At 36.1% G+C, this 18,931-nt stretch overlaps 1 long non-coding RNA gene across 1 annotated transcript; it reads left to right on the forward strand.

The window, feature by feature from the left end:
* Positions 1–9,077: 9,077 nt before the first annotated feature.
* On the forward strand, positions 9,078–18,731 carry LOC113489682. The gene is made up of 3 exons (XR_003400080.1): positions 9,078–9,486; positions 17,296–17,522; positions 17,953–18,731. It is a non-coding gene; the product is annotated as an uncharacterized LOC113489682 (long non-coding RNA).
* The last annotated feature ends 200 nt before the right edge of the window (positions 18,732–18,931 follow it).

Consider the following 18,931-nt stretch of genomic DNA (forward strand, 5'->3'; position numbering starts at 1 on the left):
CTGGTGATATCTCTTAGTGATCAGCACCAACAACACAATAGGGACTACTTTGTATTAAGATAAAAATTTTTCGGTTTTGTTTAAAACCATAACTTGTGCATCATGTTGGAAACTATTCAGAATTTTATTACCATGCGTACTGTAATTCTCTTCAAAAGAAACCTGTGTAATTCTGTCAGTTTTAACATGCTGAATACTCCACACTGAAATTCAAACACATAAATGGCCAGAATTTTCTGAGTGGACCTTTTAGTAGCAACTGTCTTTAGAAGTCAAGATCCTACACTGTTTGGTATACCAAATCCACTCTTCAATGTCATGGAATGAGAACTAGCTATCCACCTTTGTATGCCAGACATTTTTATTCAGCTAATTCTTACTTATCTTCATCAGATAATTGGAATAGAGCACTAACAAAGTCCTTTAGTGTATATGGACTTTAGTGAATATGGCTATAGTAGCACAATCCTGAATAGCAAGGCTAAGCACAAAGATTAGTGAACTTTGATGTTTGTTGTTATCAGACTTGCAGGCAGATCATTACCAAATGATACTGTTTTCTCTAGGAAAGTTAGGAAGACTTCCTTCTACAGGGTGACATTATTCAGCTGGAAGATGAACATGGAAATAGTTTCCTGAGCACCTGGCTCAGTTGTAAAGCTGAAGTCAAAGGTAATGAGGGTCATTGTGCTGGAAGGCAGATTCTCTCAGAGCAATAAAGTTGCTTCCTGTGGTTTTAATCAATAAAAACCAGACATTCTTTCTACAAATGGTGAACAAGCTTAGCCTGCTTTCGTGGAAGCTATCAGACTTTTGTCAGAGTTCAAGATTAATATCAGCCTGTAAGCTGGGGTGATCACCATGGCTTCATTTGTTGGCTGAAGCCAGGTTTACCACATACTGGATCACATTCAAGGTGATTAAACACTTGCCTGTTGGCTATAGAAAGTGAAACATCTGTTTAGTGCAAACTTTGTGGACAATCGTTTTGCCACATTGATGACTTCTTATGTGCTGCTTTGGTCTGCTGAATCATGAAAGCATCCAAACATCACAGATGTGTTTCACATCTAAAAAGCCAATACGGTTCTGGTGAATAGTTACATTTCAAGGAGAAATTTCTAAACATAGGCCAAATATACTTGATCCTTTTGTTTGTTTGTTAGATAATATATAGATAATTGTCTTGTAGCAACAGGAAATGTTGACCATTAAATAAATTTTTATTTGTCACATGGTTATGGTATATGGTTTTGGTATAATTGCTATTTGTTTCTATTTTATGATTATACATTTTGATGTTCATACATTTTGTAATTACTGCTTGCTGAGGCTACACAAAAATGAAGTAATAATGTATAAATGACTGTAAATTTGCATGGGATAAACATGCATCTTCAGTATTGCAAAATTTGAGCTACAGCTAAATTGCTATCATCCTTGATGGGGTCTGAATAGTCATCTCATGACATTTAAATTAAATAGTATTGCCATTATAAAATATGTGTCATGAGATAATTGGTAGACGTTTCATGAAAGTTTTAAGTTTGCTAAAGCAAAAGCTGAGCCTTTTAATATTGTGCCAGGGGAAATGATGGGTAAATTTAACACCATTTTTTGTGTCTGTTTTTTATCATATGCTCTCTGGCCCCATTATTATTTTTTAACACAGTACATCCAGATATGTGTCAATGAGTAACAGTTTCCAAAATATCAGGAACTTCACATCAACTCAATCATTTGCTTCTGCTGTCAAAAAAAAACTCAAAAAGGATAAGACTCAAACTGCCTTCAGGTAGGAAACCTGAAGTCCCTCTGTCATCTTCATACAGGAGGGTAGGGAAAGAATTGATGTCCAAATCTGTGAATCTCTACAGTGTTTTGAACATCAGCCTCTGCACTGGACTACTTCCATTAAGCCAAGGCACTCAACAGAAAAGCATACCTGAATGATGGGATTCAGTGAAAAATAAACGAACATTCCTGACCCTCTGCCCTTTAGCTGTGTAGTCCCCAGGCATTGGATTTGGAGGATTTGGCACACAGTGCCACTATTATTTAGTTAAGATTTTGTTACAAGACTGCAAGATTTTCCCTAGAACAGGAACCAGTTACTCTTTTCACCAGGCTACAGAGTCAGATGATCTTCTACTTCCCTCATTCTTATTGCACTGTCACCTTTTTCACACCAAGTCTAAAGAGAGTTTCTGCAGAGCGCATTTAGTTAGCCTCACCTTGCTCTGCTTCCTTCCAGTGTCAAAGTTTCATTAGCCTTCATATGTATTGGCCAAATGCTATCTCAGTTTTCAAAGTTACATTTGAAAGAATTACTTTTAGCTTAAGCAAAATGAATCATACATTGGTATATGAGACAGTAGAGGGAAAATACATAAATCAAAAGGCTTATAAATTCCTACCATCCCTAAATGAGTAGTGTGAAAAGAAAGCATTTCCAGATTGACATTAACTTTGAATTAACAGAATCTCACCTTGAAGGTATTATCTGGAAATTTGAAAATTTCATCTGTACTCAATGACAAGACTCTCTAAGACAGATACTGAGTTTTAGTATATGCACATCCCCTAAAAAATAATCTGAAACATGTCCAATTTTGTGTCTCGAGAAAAAAAACTCATCTCTGCATGACAATTTACTGGCAATTTGGTGTCAAAGTTCACACTAATAGAGTTACATGCTGCCATTAACAAAATTCACATTTTATCATCTACAAAATATTGCCACACTTTAAAATATTATGTTTTCCTGCTTCAAATGCATGAAGTGAAGCAATAATGTTTTGTCTCCTAAATACCCAAGTTTACAGCAAGAATGCATAATCTGTAATAGTAACAGGCAATTATGGTGCCTCAGTGCACCAAGACATTTCAGGGAGATACTGTATCTTGGCATCCTACTGTTTCAGAATCGTTGAATCATATAATGGTTTGGTTTGGAAGGGACTTTTAAATGTCATCTAGTCCAGCGTCCCCGTGCAAATGAGCTGGCATATCTCCAAGTAGATCAGGTTGCTTAGAGCCCCATCCAACCTGACCATGAAGGTTTCCAGGCATGGGGCATCTACCACCTCTCTGAGCAACCTGTTCCGGTGTTTCACCACCCTCATTGTAAAAAATTTTGTTCTTATATCTAGTTTAAATCTACTCTCTTTTAGTTTAAAAGCATTACCCCTTATCTTATTGCAGCAGGAGCTGCTGAAGTGTTTGTCCTTATCTTTCTTATAAGCCCCCTTTAAGTACTGAAAAGCTCTGAACACTCCATAATGTGCAGAGCAATGTTGTGCAGCATGCTTCACTCTCAACTCCCAGGCAGCTTTGCTAACTACTGGGGATAAGAGATGGCCCCCTTTATAATCTTACCCTGCTTCTGTGTTTTATCAACCAACAAGTGCTAGAAGGAGTTTTGATAAGAGTACTAACTGTCCTTTTTAGGTTATGAATCTTTTTTCCCCCACTGAAACCACATTGACTAGTGATAAAACCAGGTATAATCCAGCCATCAATTTTCACATTCACTCCTTTTCTCCGGGCAAGGCTATGCATTTCTGTTGATCTATAGCTTTGATGTTATGATTTCATTTCTCATCACCCTTAGTTGATTTGACTAATTCAGTTAAGGACCATTGTCCCAGGAAAAAGAAATACTGTTACATAAAGTGTTATGATTTGTCCCTGGAGAAAGCTAGTAAATCTACCCTGAAGTTCAATAGAAGTCTAGGTCTTTAATCAAACTAATTCCAAATTCACCTCATAGATCTATTTTCAGATGAAGAGTCCAGGTTTGAAATGAAGTTAGAACTGCAGTGAAATTATAGGAATATGATATTCAGCTAAAGTCAGCTAATGCTCGTGTTCATCTCTGTTTGCCTGTGAGGTGCTGATTTTACCTTTATTGTCCACTGGCTTTCCTTCTGATAATGTAAAAAGAGGTCAAAAACTGAAAAGCCAATGGAAAATGAATTCTTGGAGAAGTCTTGTGAGCTCTTAGTTGAAATTTTATGCCTTAATCTCAAGAATTGCTTGTAACTTTCACCAATAATATATTGAAGTTAGGACACTGAATTATAAAAAGTCATCCTATTGTCCACTTTCTCACAGCTGAACATATCCATAGAAGGGAAAAGAGAACCTACAGTAAAAGTTATGTTTCTCCTTCTTCATTTAAATACTGGTGCAAAATGATTAATAAAGGATTAGCAACCACAGTTATATGCAGTAGGGATTAAAAATGGAGGAGAGCTGGTACATTTTAATGATGTATTAATGTTTTAATGTTCTAGGATTTTAAGCAGTGCAAACATACACAGCCGTTCTTGCACTTATTTTTTGAGGGGATTTGCGTCTAGCCTAGACTAGCTCAAAGCAACCCAACTCACCCTACCACATACCACCCTACCATGTCCCACCCCATCTAATTGTCCTCATTACTAAGCATCTATTGAATTCCCAGTACTGCAATTGCTGATTTATTCTCCTTCCTCTCTGTTAGGAGACTTGATAGTTGTACACTTTGCCACTCACAGGATTATGGTTTTTTGCTGTTGGTTTTGTAAAGAAATTGTTTGCACAGAACCTTTTTTATTCTAGCACAAGAAAGGTAAAAGAGCTTTGCTCTGGGAACAAAAAGTGTTCTAATTTGTGGTGATCCTTAGCTTCCCTGGGAGCTTGTGGCACAGTAGTGGCCTTAAAAAAAAGCTTCACAGACAAGCTTTAGCACTCTAGAAGAAGATTCCACTGTGCCTGTGAAGTGAGGTTGTCACTTCAGTTCTCCACACATGGCATAGGAATTCACAATATCATGTTTCCAAAGATTTCATTTCAGGAAATAATTTGGGAGCTATTGTGATGTTTCCTCAAGACACTAAACCTTTTAATGCAATACGCTCTGCTGTTACTGATTTTTACTTTCTTCTCAAAGATGTACAGTGTAAATGTAAATATGAATATGTGTTGTGGAGAAATAATGGGTCCCACTTGGAGATATTAAATTATTTTTACACAACATTTATCTGTGTTCCTAAATCAGACAGGTTAGCTGCTAACTTATTTCTTTTAATCCTCTTGACAATCCTTCTCATTCTAGAAGCTAGATTACCTTCTAGCTTCTACTGATCCTTGAGAAATTTTTACATTTCTTCTTTTAATTCTCTTGACAAAAGAAAATGTGATTCAAATTCTATTTTTCCCTTCAAATCTCATTAGCCAAAATATTCAGACTTACAGATCCTCCAAGCATGTTTACATGCTCAGTATTATAGCTTGCAAGGTTATAGCAAATAAGGAAAAAAAAAATTAAAGTTGTCTAGAAAACCTACAAAAAGGATTATATTAAGGATGTTATCTGTTGGATGGTCACACTCAAAGAGTTGCAACCAAAAGCTCGACATCCAAGTGGAGACCAGAGATGAGTGGTGTTCCTCAGGGGTCCATGTTGAGACCAGCATTCTTTAACTACTTTGCTGGAGACATGGGCAGTGTGATTGAGTGCACCCTTAGCAAGTTTGCTGATGACACCAAGCTGTGTGGTGGGGTTAACACACTGGAAGGAAGGGATGCCATTCAGAGGGACCTTGGAGGGACCTTGACAGGCTTCAGAGGTAGGCCCATGCAAACATCATTAAGTTCAACAAGAACAAGCACAAGGTTCTGCACATGGGTCAAGGCAACCCTAAACACAGATAAAGTCTGGACAATAAGTGGATTGAGAGCAGCCCTGCAGAGAAGGACTTGGGAGTATTAGTGGATGGAAAGCTGACTGTGAGCCAGCAATGTTCATTCACAGCCCGGAAAGCCAACAGTATCCTGGGCTGCATCAAGAGAAGTGTGGCCAGAAGGTCGAGGAAGATTATTCTCACCCTCTACTCTGCTCTTGTGAAACCCCACCTGGGGTACTGTCCAGCTTTGGGACACTCAACATAAGCAAACCATCGTGACCTTATAGCAGTCTTCCAGTACTTAAAGGGGGCCTACAAAAAATATGGCGAGTGTAGTGATAAGAAGAAGGGTAATGGTTTTAGACTGAATAAGGATAGATTTAGATTAGATGTAAGGAAGAAATGCTTCAATGTGAAGGTAGTGTGACATTGGCACAGGCTGCGCAGAGAAGTTGTGGCTGCCCCCTCCCTGGAAGTGTTCAAGGCCAGGGTGTACTGGGCTTTGAGCAACATGGTCTAGTAGAAGGTGTCCCTGTCCATGGCAGGGGGTTGAAACTAGATGGCCTTTAAGATCTCTTCCAACCCAAACCATTCTATGATTCTATAATATATCAACAGCCATCCTCTGTATTTAATGGAAAAAAGCTCAGATAAACAAAATCTCCTTAGTGTTCACTTTTAACCAAGGTACAAAATGGAATGAAATGGAATTGGAAAGTGTTAGTGGTTTCCTTTAAATGTAAACCATAATTTAGTCTTGAATTTATTAAGCAAAAATAAACTGCAACACTCAATCATCAGTGTACAGACAGTGCTTGATTTAATCTGGGCGATGGTAACATCTGGTATCTGTACCAGCAACAAGGTTCTTGTGCCATAGCTTTTCTCAGATCTATGTTTCCTCGGGGTACAAACTCCAGACCATGGTAATATCTGTTGAAAATGATGCATTACCCAAGAGATGAATCCATTCCTTTTCTATGGGCAGGTTCTGAAACCTAACTTTTCGGATAAAGCTGCTCTTTTCTGAAAGAAATCTCTTTAATCAAGTACTGCTCTTACTGGGTGAATGTCAGGGAAGTAAATGAAACCTATAGACATGGTAGAGCACGTTTGGACTCCAAAACATCAAAGATGACATCCAATTCATATATGTTCTGTCTACTGTAATAACTAAATAATTAGGTATTCTATCTTTTTTCACTGTTAGGTTTATGAATTTCTGTATGGTATCAGGGCTGAGAGAATTCAGATATCCTTTGACCTTTCTTCTGGATGAACCCACTTCATTAAATCAGCAAGCTTTCATAAGAACATACTAAAATTACTTTTTTGCTAAAATATTTTTAAGGTTCTGTTGCACCAGTAGTTTTCACATCTAATGCTAATGAGAGAAATGAATAATTGGTAATAAAACTGTCAATTAAATTCAGCTTGGCAATTTGATTGGTAAAATTAACATTAATACAGTGTGATGAAATATTGCTAGTATAATATAATGGATTTCTTATCAGGAATACATGCTACTGTTACTCTCTTCCAGTGTTACAGCTAAAAAATGGCTGGATTAAGGTTTCCATACTTCTCAACTCCCACTTCTGCAAAGCCACATTATGACAAGGTTCACTCAGTGTGCAGTATTATTCAATTTTATTCAGTGGTGGAGTAAAATTGAGCTGGGGCAGAACTTAGCTGTTTATTTACAGACAATAACTTTTTTGCATTGTACATTTCTTGACTGCAAATCAAATGTATTTCTTATTTGATTTTTTTTTTTTAATAATTGAATGAACATATTGTTACTTATGGCATCATGACTACTGCTTTGCTGTCTATAGAAGAAATTAAATAAAGTTTAGACTCTCACACCCCAAAGACTTCTGGAGTTCAGGGAGGATGAACACTCAGCTTTGGAGTGGAACTAATGGCTCAGTGTTTGGACTCGCATGCAATCCAGGGCATGTTACAGTTTTGTATTCATTCTTCAGACACATTAAAACTATAGTGTATGTGATGGATAATATTTAATTTTTTTAATTTAGGTTGTTTGACATAATTTTAAAAACCACAAATATGTTTAATCCTTTATCCTGAAAGACATTAACAGAAGAGTCTTGTGGTAGCGATTAAAACAAAAAGCTGCTGATGCGTTGTTTATGATGAGGCTTTGTATAGCAAACACAAATACATACCTTTATTTTTTTTTTAATTGATTAGATATTAGCTACAGGGCATTTTGTTTCTCCGTTTATTTTCAGTGAAAAGCTAAAGCAAGTTTTTCACAGCATGACAATCATTCCTCCACACTTACTGCTGGGAAAAAGTTCTTAATATCCTTCTGGCTTTCCTTTTGAAAACAGAATTCTTTACTTTAGCTCATGGAATTAAAGAATACTCATTATCCAGCAAGTAGTTCAAGGTCAGGCAAAAGTACCATCTTTCCTTTTCATGAGCTATCAGAAGGAGAAATATTCCTATTTTTTCCTCCGTTTTCAGCTTTTGGACTCTAGAACTTTTTTAATTCCTTTTGTGAAGTTTATACTTCAAAACTTTCTAAAGTGAGACTATTGGAGAAAGCAGTCTGTTACACAGCAGTTATAGCACAAGCACTATCAGTGTGAACTCCACATCTTATTCTGCCAAGATAATCACGTGGACTCACTAATCAGTGGAGACAACATATTTGTCCCCATGATTTTATCTGCAGGACAAATTCAGAAATGAACCACTAGAAAGCCTTAAATAATATTTTAGCATATTCTTTATAATCCATGTGTCTGTGGAGAATGCAGTTACCTTTGAAATTTTTTTATTACTGCATTAAATGAAAATTATTTGATTTCAAGTATTTAATAATCAGGTATTTTCAATAAGTGCCATGTAGCAGTCAGTACTTGCACTTGGGTCTTCTCCCATGAGCTGTTGTATGTCTGCTGAGTTCCTTGAGCGAGGCTTTTATCTGCACAGTTACCACTGTTGTATATTTTCATTTCACTTCTGGGACCGGGTGTTACTCAGCAAGCACTCAGTGCCAAGACGTATGACAGAGGGTTATATTTTTCCAGTGTCTGTTAACCCCTCAGAATTAGGTGACATAAACTTCAGTGGGATGTAACAGCCAAGTTCCAGCTGAACTCCTGAAGCAGCTTTCCAGAAAAGCTGACTGCCACCTTTGCATACCGAAAATAGTCTTTTAAACTCAGTTGGTTCTGCTGTGGAAGTCCTTGTTCTCTTGCACTTAAGGTTTTGAAAATTAACATTGCTATCCCTATTCTGGCCTTGATGATGCTTTTCACACAAATGTTGCAGTCTTTAAGCAGAAATAATCTCTAGTTGATCTGTTGAACTGTTTTTCTGTACTTCTGTGAGAATTCCCAGCTCTAGGGGCGAGAGGTCAGAGTGGTTAGAGGAGTGATACATTTCTGCTTAAGATGTGAGAAACATAGTAAGTAGCTGAATGTTAATTCAGGCTATCACCTATAATTAGGACATCAAGACTGGAATTAACAGTCTTCAGTCTGGAAATGAACACTCATCATCAAAGAAGAGCTACCTTATTTAAATAATTTAAATGAAGATCAATTTTAATCAAAATTTATATTATTGCATATGAAAATGGCTCCTTTTATTTTTCTTAAAATTTTGATGTTACCATGAAAATGAACAATGACCTTGCTCAGAGATATGTGGCATGTGGCTGGCAATATTCCATTAGGGTTGAAAATTTGAATGAATATCTACTTAAAGCTTGGCTGCATGGCTAACACCCTCCAGGCAGCTGAGAAGTCAGGAATCGGTCTTTCTGCTTTTCCAGGTATGTATTCTATTGAGTTTTAAGTATCTTTTGATTCCAAATGTTTTTGGTGTTTTCTAACTTAATAAAAATTTTTATCTATAGAGAAATTAGAGAAGGACAATTTGGTCTAATTATTTGCTTCAGAGAGGATAAATATGCATTAGGAGAAGTTATAATATTTTAATATATTTTTTTTTATGCTTTTGTGAGGAAAAAGTTTTTAATCACATACGTGTCAATATGCAAACCCAGAATAGCCCATGGATATATGTATGTACATGGACTGTTCCAGAGATATTCGTTCATATGCAGGCATATCCAGAAGCACACCTGAGATCAGAAAATGAATGCAAAACTCTTTATCAGGTTTACAATGCAACAAAAATGGAGAAAGATGCAGAAACAGATTTTTTTTACTGGAGTCACTAGAGTCAAGATGGCTTGGGCTAGTATTAGAAAATGGCTATATATTAGAAAGCAATTTTTCTAACATAGACTCACACTAGGTCATAGAAGTAGAATTAAAGTTGCAAACTTCTGCAGGTCAGAGTATCTTTTTTGTTCTGTCCATGTGAATCCTAATCCATAAACTAAACTTCTTGCTGTGGCAACAGAAGACAAGAAACCCGAGCTGGTTGTGGACCACTGTACTGTACCCCAGTAGAACTGAGTTCAAAAAGACATTGCTGACAGCTTCCTTTGTTACTTCTTTTAACCTTCGTGGTTTGTTCTTGTTCACTTTTACATCAGGAATTACATCTGGAAATGTAATACCCTGAATGGTTGAAAACTCCTGAAGTCTACTGGATTATTTTCTCCAGTATGTAACAGTTATGAATATTCAGATAATAATTCAAGTTCATCTCTGTACAGAGCCTGGAAACAAAGGAAAAATATTATAGCTAATGACATCAAAGTCAAACTGACATCCCATCCATTCTTTTCTGCTTCATTTATCCACAGAAGAGCGTCTTTCACAGAGACATGGATCTTTACATTTCTAAACTTTTTTTTTTTTTTTTCCTCAGGTTTATCATTTTCAAAACTTGTTTCTTTGTGAACAAAGATCCTTTCAATTGACATTGTCACCATTTCATCATAAGATTTTGGTCATGTCAGGCATCCTATAAAAATGAGTGGATTTTTACCCTCTCAGCCAATTATTGCTGGTCCTGAGGAAACTGATGGTAGGTTCTCCTCCACTCAATATTAAATACCCTGTTATGTAGTCTCTCCCATGTCTTTCTAACACAGAGAGACAAGCATGAGCTGAAATAATTGTTGCTAAGATTTGAATTTGCAGCATGGAGGCCCAAATGATGATTTACTAGGAGCAGAACCTGAGAAATAGTCTGGTCTAGCCTTCAAATTCCTAAAATTTCAGTGCAAGAAAAACAAGCTGACTTTTCATTTTAGGAAAATGATTTAACCAGAAAAATGGTTAGCATAAGGTTTTACATATATATGTAGTTTATATTGGGAAAATCTCATAATTTATTTTGGGAAAATCTCACAATACTTATCATGTCAAAGATATTTATTGTGACTATAACACTGCATTCATTGTATATGGAATATTCCGCTTATAGTGTCTTAACCCGGACAGAGTTTTGCTAGCAACAACTATTTTAACAATTCCTTATGTCTAAATCATTGCTTAGTAAAACTACAAACAAAGCTCTTTTGTAATAACCAGGTTCTCAAAGGACATCCAGCAAAGTAAATTAGACATATTTACCACATAATTACATTCAGTAACAAAACTAAAAAAAAGTCTATCTGTCCTGAAAATTAAGGATTGCCACCATGCTTCAGACAGTAACAGTGAATTGCAGAATTAATTTAGCCTGAGATTAATATTTAGATATTATAATTTCATGTTAATCTAAAATGTTGCTCTCACTGAGAAGAAAAATTTACTGTCCATGACTGAAGATTGCAAAGTGTTGTCTTAACTTTATGTAGGAAAACTATCACAATACTGGTAACATTTCAAAATCAGTCCTAAAAAGAGTAATTGAAAGTAAGCAATGCACTCCTACAAATGTGGATGAAGGTAAGCAAGGACCTTCCAAATCCCCACATTTTTCAAGATGCAATAAAAAATGACTTTATAAAATGAAGCTGGAAGGAAAGAGAAAATGAAAAAAAATGAGCACAAAATTAAAGCTAAGCAAAGCATGCCTTTTCTTAATTGATCTAGACAGTGGGAGATTTTCAAGGCTGAGCAGAGGTCCCCCATCTAATTTTCATACAGAGACTAAATAGCAAAAAGGGAGTCATCAATTTCCTTTCTAACCCCCTACATTTTGAGTATGATTGAGACTTAAGGACATTTTCTGCTACTTGTGATAGCCATGAGCCCTCACATACATTCTTGATGTATTTATATGCACAGTAGGAAGGTTCACACATCTGACAAGGTACAAAGAATCAATTTACAGCAAAAAGAAACATCAGATATTGACACCTAAACACCACAGCACTAAATACCTTGGAAATATATCAGATGAATTAGAAGGACTTAATGCTTAATACAGGGGATGGAAAGAATGCAACTTCAGACAATGTGCTTTTGATTTTGACTGGTACTTGAGTAACTCTTACACATATATTAGACTGAGACTAAAAAATTTGTTTATATGGCTCCTTTACTGTAATATTTGTGTATTTAAAAGGAGTTGATAAAAAACTACTAACCAGAAAATTTCCTCTTTTTTTTTTTTTTTTTTTTTATTACAGAAATGACAATTTGAAGGGGGTTTTTTATTCCAGAATTTTGAAAATTCCTGGTTTTGTTTTCCTTTTTTCTCCCTTATGTTTCACTGTCTGCAACATAAAAAAAAAAAAAAAAAAGAAAAAAAGAAAAAATTAAAAAAAAGCCTACATCGTCAGCTTTTGCATTTCACAAATTTTTGCTCTGTATCTTCTCAGTGTTTCCTCTGCACTTTGAAATCACAGAAAAATCATCCTATGAAATTAGAATTTCTATAAATTCTTCAATAGCTTATGAAAAAGGCTTATCGATGCTTTCTTACCATAATTCTGTTGATGTCCACAATACTCTCTTGTAGTACTGGCCAAAAATCAAGCCACAAAGGGTTTAATGATTTGAAATTAATGGCCGTTGATAGGTAAAATGCATCCTGACGAAAAAGGACAAGCACAATTCTTTGTAAAGTTGACATTAATTCTTTGCTCTGATGTTAAAGCTGAATTTATCCCAAAGCTTGCTACAAAATTGAATGTTTATAAAAGAAAATAATCTGTTTAGTGTACTTTCTCTAAAGCTTGGAAATGTGCTTTCTCTTTTCTAGGAGCACTTCAGGAATATAATATATAGAGCTGCACCAGGGAACACACACCTAAAGTTTATACAGCAGACATACTTTTATGTGATCCCACTAAGAGCATGGAATACGTCTCACCAAATATCCCTGAAATTGCCTGGGTATGAGTAAAATATATCACTGCAGGATAAAGTGTTCCATTCAAAGTGCAAGCACAGGCTCTAGGGTAATAATGACAATGTAGAGTTAAATTGTGAACTAATACCTCTCTCTACAGGATTGAAATGATATACCAGTAATCCCAAGAACAGTACCTGTCTCCCCTCATGGCAGAAATAGTGCATATCAGAGAATTCATTATTTTTACATAACAAGCTCTGTAAATGCACTTTATCAAAAATAAATCCTAAAATACTGGGAATAAGAGTGCAGAACTGAGAAAAAAAAATGTTTTCCCAGATGTCTTTTCTTGCACTGTGAAAGCATAAAATGGACATAATTCTTTGCTGGGAATGCCCTCTCTCTGGCAGGGCTCTCCAACTGACTGAGAGCTGCAGTAATCTGCACCCTTCAGCCTCCAGTTTAGGAGGACTACCTGCATGAAGAGTAGAGGGACATCTGTGGCTAGAGTGCCCTCAGCTGTGGTTAGTTCCCTCTTTCCAGAGTAGACAGTAGCTGAAGTGCCCTTTTTTATGAGGTAAGAAATTGCAGAACAAGGGAGAAAAATAGCTGAATGAATGCCAGAGTATTCACTAGAAAGGGAGAATCAGCTGTAGTATTTTCCATTTAATTATGTTTGCAATTGTAAATGTAAAAATTGTAATATGTTGCATTTAAAATTAATGGTCTAATGCTAAACATTACAGAGGTCCTCTCAATTCTTGTTAATTTATCTTGAGAGCAACAGCTTCCTTATGCAGGCACCCACCCTTCTCTGCATGAAGACCCATTGACCATTGGTTGAATAAAACCTTATGTGGGAATAAGGATCAGAGTCTCTATATCTGTTGGATTCACTCTCTGAGGGAAAACACAAAAAAAGGGCCCCTTTTTTTATTAATTTAACTGACGACATAAAAGTAAGGGAAAATTACAGGCACTGGGTAAACAACAGAAATTTTTGATGAAAGATGAGCCAGGAATAATAATAAATAAAAATACACTATAAATATATATGTTTAAACAAAAGTGTACATCTTATCTTTCCCTGGATCCCACAGTAGCTAAACATGGCTCTGATTTCTTGCTATGCATTTCTGATTACAAATTTCTGATTTGTACCTTATATACAGAAAGTCTTGTAATAGTCTGCTGCTTAGGGACAGTCTTTTAGAGGACCACATGACAGGTTTTTATCGGTCACCCTAAACTCCTATGATGACCTGCCACTTTTTACTATTGCTGATTTTAATTGTATGCATTGGAACTGATATGTCATTTCAAAGCCTCATGGAAACTGGTGCTGAAAGAACTCCGCGGTGTGGTTAAGAGTCTGTACACGTGACTCTCTACCTTTCTTCAGTACCACACTGCATCCATCTGCGTCTGGACATCTAACAGCTGCTAGACTCTGTTTTTCTTTCCTCAATGTATCATAAATATTAAAGCATAATAATTTTAATAATAGATGCAGCGTCCATTCTAATCAAAGCATTCAGCCAGGTGGTGCCATTGGTCAGAACCTGGCAGTAAGCTCAGCTGCGTAGAAGTTTCCCTGAGTGTTATAAATTGCCCTCTGCCTACCATAGGGTGAATGTGTGTTCAGGTGGTCTTTATGAAGTGGATGATATACTCTAAATTCAAACTCCATCTTACTTCAAGGTTAATTGATTGTGTGACCATGCCTCTAGACAGGACTTTTGAATTTAATTTTTACATAATTTATTTTATATTTTGTTTTGTCCTCTGAAATTCAATGAGATGGGGGAATTTATTATGTATACTTTTTAACATATATAAATTAAACAGTAATAAAGAGTTCTGCAATGTTGTTATAACAATATAATGAAGAACAGACAAGCTGAAAGCTAATTATTTAGTAAAACCACCTTCTTAGCATCTCTGTATCTATACCTGATTAAATCAACAGGCTTCTCAGACCTATCTTATTTATTTGAATACCTTTTGTTCTTCAAGTTGTTCTCCTGAAAAGTTGACTCTGGTGTAGTTCAGCATTGCTCTTTTGCTGATACTCACTTTCTCTAGTGAACTTTGAAGTATTAATCATGGAGGATGGTTACATGAAATTATGTATTCTGCACCTGTCATTTTATCCCTTTAGCATTCTTAGTATTCATTTTTCCCTTGCTCTCATGTAAAATGAAAAGGCAGTGGTAATTGTCCCATGGAATGGGGGTGATCCAAAGGAAGATTCTTGCAGAAACTTTTGTAGTCCAAAGAAAATGTACCTGAAATAAGACTGTGGGAGAGTCAGGAGGAGGAGAATACCTAGAAGGGACATATAACTGATAGCTCCTGAAGAAGCCTCTTTCCACAGGTACTCCCTGTGTATTTGCACCATTTCCATTTCAGACTCTTGTACCTCTTAGGTAAAAGATTCATATAAATGTCTCACTGCTCTGAATCTGTAAAAAAGTTTTGGTTTCTCCTCAGTTCCTTCCATTTGCTGATATTTATGCACTTATTGATATTTTAACAAGTGGTGCAGTTTACAGCTGTGTAAAATACAAATGCTATTCTGTGTCTGGAGAAGCAACCATAAGATAACTCTGGTAATTTACTCAGTATTTTAGGATATTATTTGCAGACATCTTGAACAGGCAGGTATGCTAATATAGTAGAGTGTTTGAAGATATTCATGGTTATTTTTATGGTAAAGTTCCTGTGTTGCTTTTCTGCAATAAAAGTGTGAGAATGCAGTGACACTGTGAAGTGCTAACCAGTATATTTGTGGGCTGCTATCACATGCCCTGGTCCTTCTTTAAGCCAAGAATCCAAAAAAATCAATTATTTTAAAAACAGTGCACTACTGGGCATGTTTAATTGTTAATTTTCAATGACACTTAAGAGGAAAATGTTAAAAAATGAGTCAGAGAGGAGTTGACCCGGCTGTCTACTTCAAGGTCAAACCTCTTAGAATTCAGGTCTCTAAATTTTTCTCTTTATTTTTTTATTCCTAGTTTTTCATAATATAAGGTAGAAATACATCTAAGCAAAAGTAAGCATGAAATTTCTGTTGAGTTTTCTAGTCATATATTGGGATCTTTTATTCCCTGAAAGTGCAATTTTACTCAACTCTAAGCCAATGTGTGGGTTTAATTGTTTTTCTCACACTATTTCTGGGTCAAAGAACATTTGATCTTTAAATTCACGGTCAAACAGGCCAGTTGCCAGCTTGGTGAAAGCACCAAGCACTGCTGTTATTGCATCCTGACTGCATGGAAACATATCCTGTTACCTGCCTTGAGGCCGCATTGCAGCTGGTTTTCCTAAGTGCTATTCCACTGCACAGAGTCTAGATCTAGCTGCTGGAGGTTTTGCCTTGGAGCCCTTTGCTGTGTTTTCAGCACTGGTGTGAATAATACCTTAGATTCCCTTTATTATGTCTCTTAGGCCAGCATCTGAAAACAGGTAGTATGAGGATCCCATTGCATTAGGCATCGCAAAGGTTTTAAGATGTTTGCAATGGAAAGCTACACAGCTCTAAAGGGATAATAACAATATTAAAAGTAGCATTTTAAAAAATATATCAAAGGTGATCAGTTTTCAGTTACATCTTCCTTCCCTTCCTTTTACAGATCTATCTAAACCATTTCCTCTTCTCCCCTCTAGAAATTGCACAATGAAAATGCCTTCATAGTTATTCCACCCTGTTCACCTAAGAAAAATAGCAAAAGATGTAGATGGAGGAGAAAAACAGACAAATGATCCATTCTCTGATCTGACAGCAGTGGTCAAGGAACTTGTTCTAATGAGCTCTTCAGAGAAAATGGGGAGTAGGCTGTAGGGGAAATTATGTCAGCAGCTCCCCAGAAGAACTCTTCTTCATTATTCTTGTGAAATGAGGATAGGGCATGAGCCTTTGTTCCAGTCTCACTCTTCAAGGGCAAGTTGAAGCTGCAGAACCATAGCTTCTCACAAAGCTTGAATCAGAATTTCTTTCACTCCTGTCCGTGGAATTTTACCCTGTCTACCTGGCACAGGATAGAAGCAGGGCCATTAAATCTTCAACCACATCATTTATACATTCTAGCAGTCTAGAATAACATTTTGGTCTTATCTTAGTTCTTATCTAAATGATGAAAATATAAATAGAAGTTTTGTGGGATTTATTCCTTAAGCACACAGCACCCCATTCCTCCAGTCCAGATTTCTTCCGGTGCAGGACTTTCACGGGCAATTTTAGAGTGAAATAGTGATGAAAAAGACAAATGAAACTGCAGTCCCACTCAATATGTGGCAAAGTTACTGAGATCAAGTCAAATATCCCTTGTCTTATAATTTATATATAGTAAAAAGAATAGCTATCAAGTCATTTTCACTTCTTATTTCTTATATCTTGAATCTGCATTTTCAGGAATTCCTGAACTAGAGGCAATAGTACTGGAAAGAGATGCCATGACACACCATGTCAACACAGAAAGTCAAGATGAGATACAGGATGCTTAAAAGCAGAAGCAGAAGGATTTGAACTGCCTGTGCAGGATTAGGAGCCTGACTGGTCTCTTTCGACTGTCAACAATAATAGAATTGAGTTCCACACTGAAGATAATTGCCTCAAGTCATTCTCCAGCCACAGGGAAGGTAAGATTAATAAACAGCATTTGTTATAATTCTGCAACTAATTTATGTAATGGAACACATAATAAATAACCTCATTTAACACAAGCATTTATCACAGCCAATTTATGCATTAATTTGTTCAGTGTGTGTTAAACCAACCATTTGTATGAATGTGTTGTTCTCATGTCCCTTTTTTCACTGTTAAAGTAAAAATTATTGTTAGTGATGAGTCCTTTTCTTTTTTTTCTTTTCTTTTCTTTTTTTCTTTTCTTTTCTTTTCTTTTCTTTTCTTTTCTTTTCTTTTCTTTTCTTTTCTTTTCTTTTCTTTTCTTTTCTTTTCTTTTCTTTTCTTTTTTTTTCTTTTCTTTTCTTTTCTTTTTTTCTTTTCTTTTCTTTTCTCTTTTTTTCTCTTCTTTTCTTTTTTATTTTATTTTCATCTTTTTTATTTTAGATACAAGGGTGACAGTGACATGTAAACTTCCCAGCCACTGAAATACAGCAAAAAGTTTTCCACAGAGCCTGGACTGCTGCCTGTTGCAACTGGAAGCTATTTGAACAAAACATCCACAAGGACTAAAACTCTCTTTGCACTTAGACTGTACGTATGCCTAAACTCCCTGGTTAGATTTGTATTGAAACAGTAGTGTCTCACTGGAGACAGAAAGAATTATCTCCCAAAAATCTGATCTGGGATTCTGTCCTTAAAAAGAGGGCCAGGAGAAAAGTGTCCCAAGTGTTTCAGAAAGCAATCAGCTGGATTGGTAGAATACCAAACACAGACAAAGGATTTATTTCTAAATAGTGAAAAAATAAAAGAAGATAAAATTTAGGTAGTTTTCCTGAATACCTTAGAGCAAGAAAATCACTATTTCAAGGTTATCTTTCCTTTCATCTCCATCTGATTCAATAGAAAAAGGTGTTCTTAAACTTATTTATTATGTTTTGTGATCAGTTTCATTTTCATTAGGCTCTCCTGTTGTGATATGGGCTACAGTATTTGTTTTTCCACCTCAGTAGCATTACACTGTTCATTTTGTGGAAGATCCATTCTCTTAAAATATATACTGTTGAAAATAAAATTATTTAATCATGGCAACTGTCTCTATCTTTTCAATACCATTTCACTTCCCTTCTGTGAGGTGATGTTCTTCATTCCAGTTTATATTCCAGTGTCAAGTAGCATGTAATCTAAAACTAGCTGTCCTGTTCAACTAGGATAGGGTTAAGTTTCCCCAGAAGAGAATCATACCATGCTGACATCAGGTCCAGGTGCGGCAGCGCGAGAACTTTTTCATTTGTGGCTTTGGTGGTGGGGAGCATCGCGAGCGAGCTGTCTGTAACCATTGTGGTATTTCTCTGTATATCTTCTGTCTTGTTTACTGTTATTACTGTTTATTGTTGTTATCAATGCTACTGTTGTTCAAATTGTT

This window comes from Athene cunicularia (assembly GCF_003259725.1).
Source record: "Athene cunicularia isolate RWA chromosome Z unlocalized genomic scaffold, athCun1 chrZ_part1, whole genome shotgun sequence".
NCBI lineage: Eukaryota > Metazoa > Chordata > Aves > Strigiformes > Strigidae > Athene > Athene cunicularia.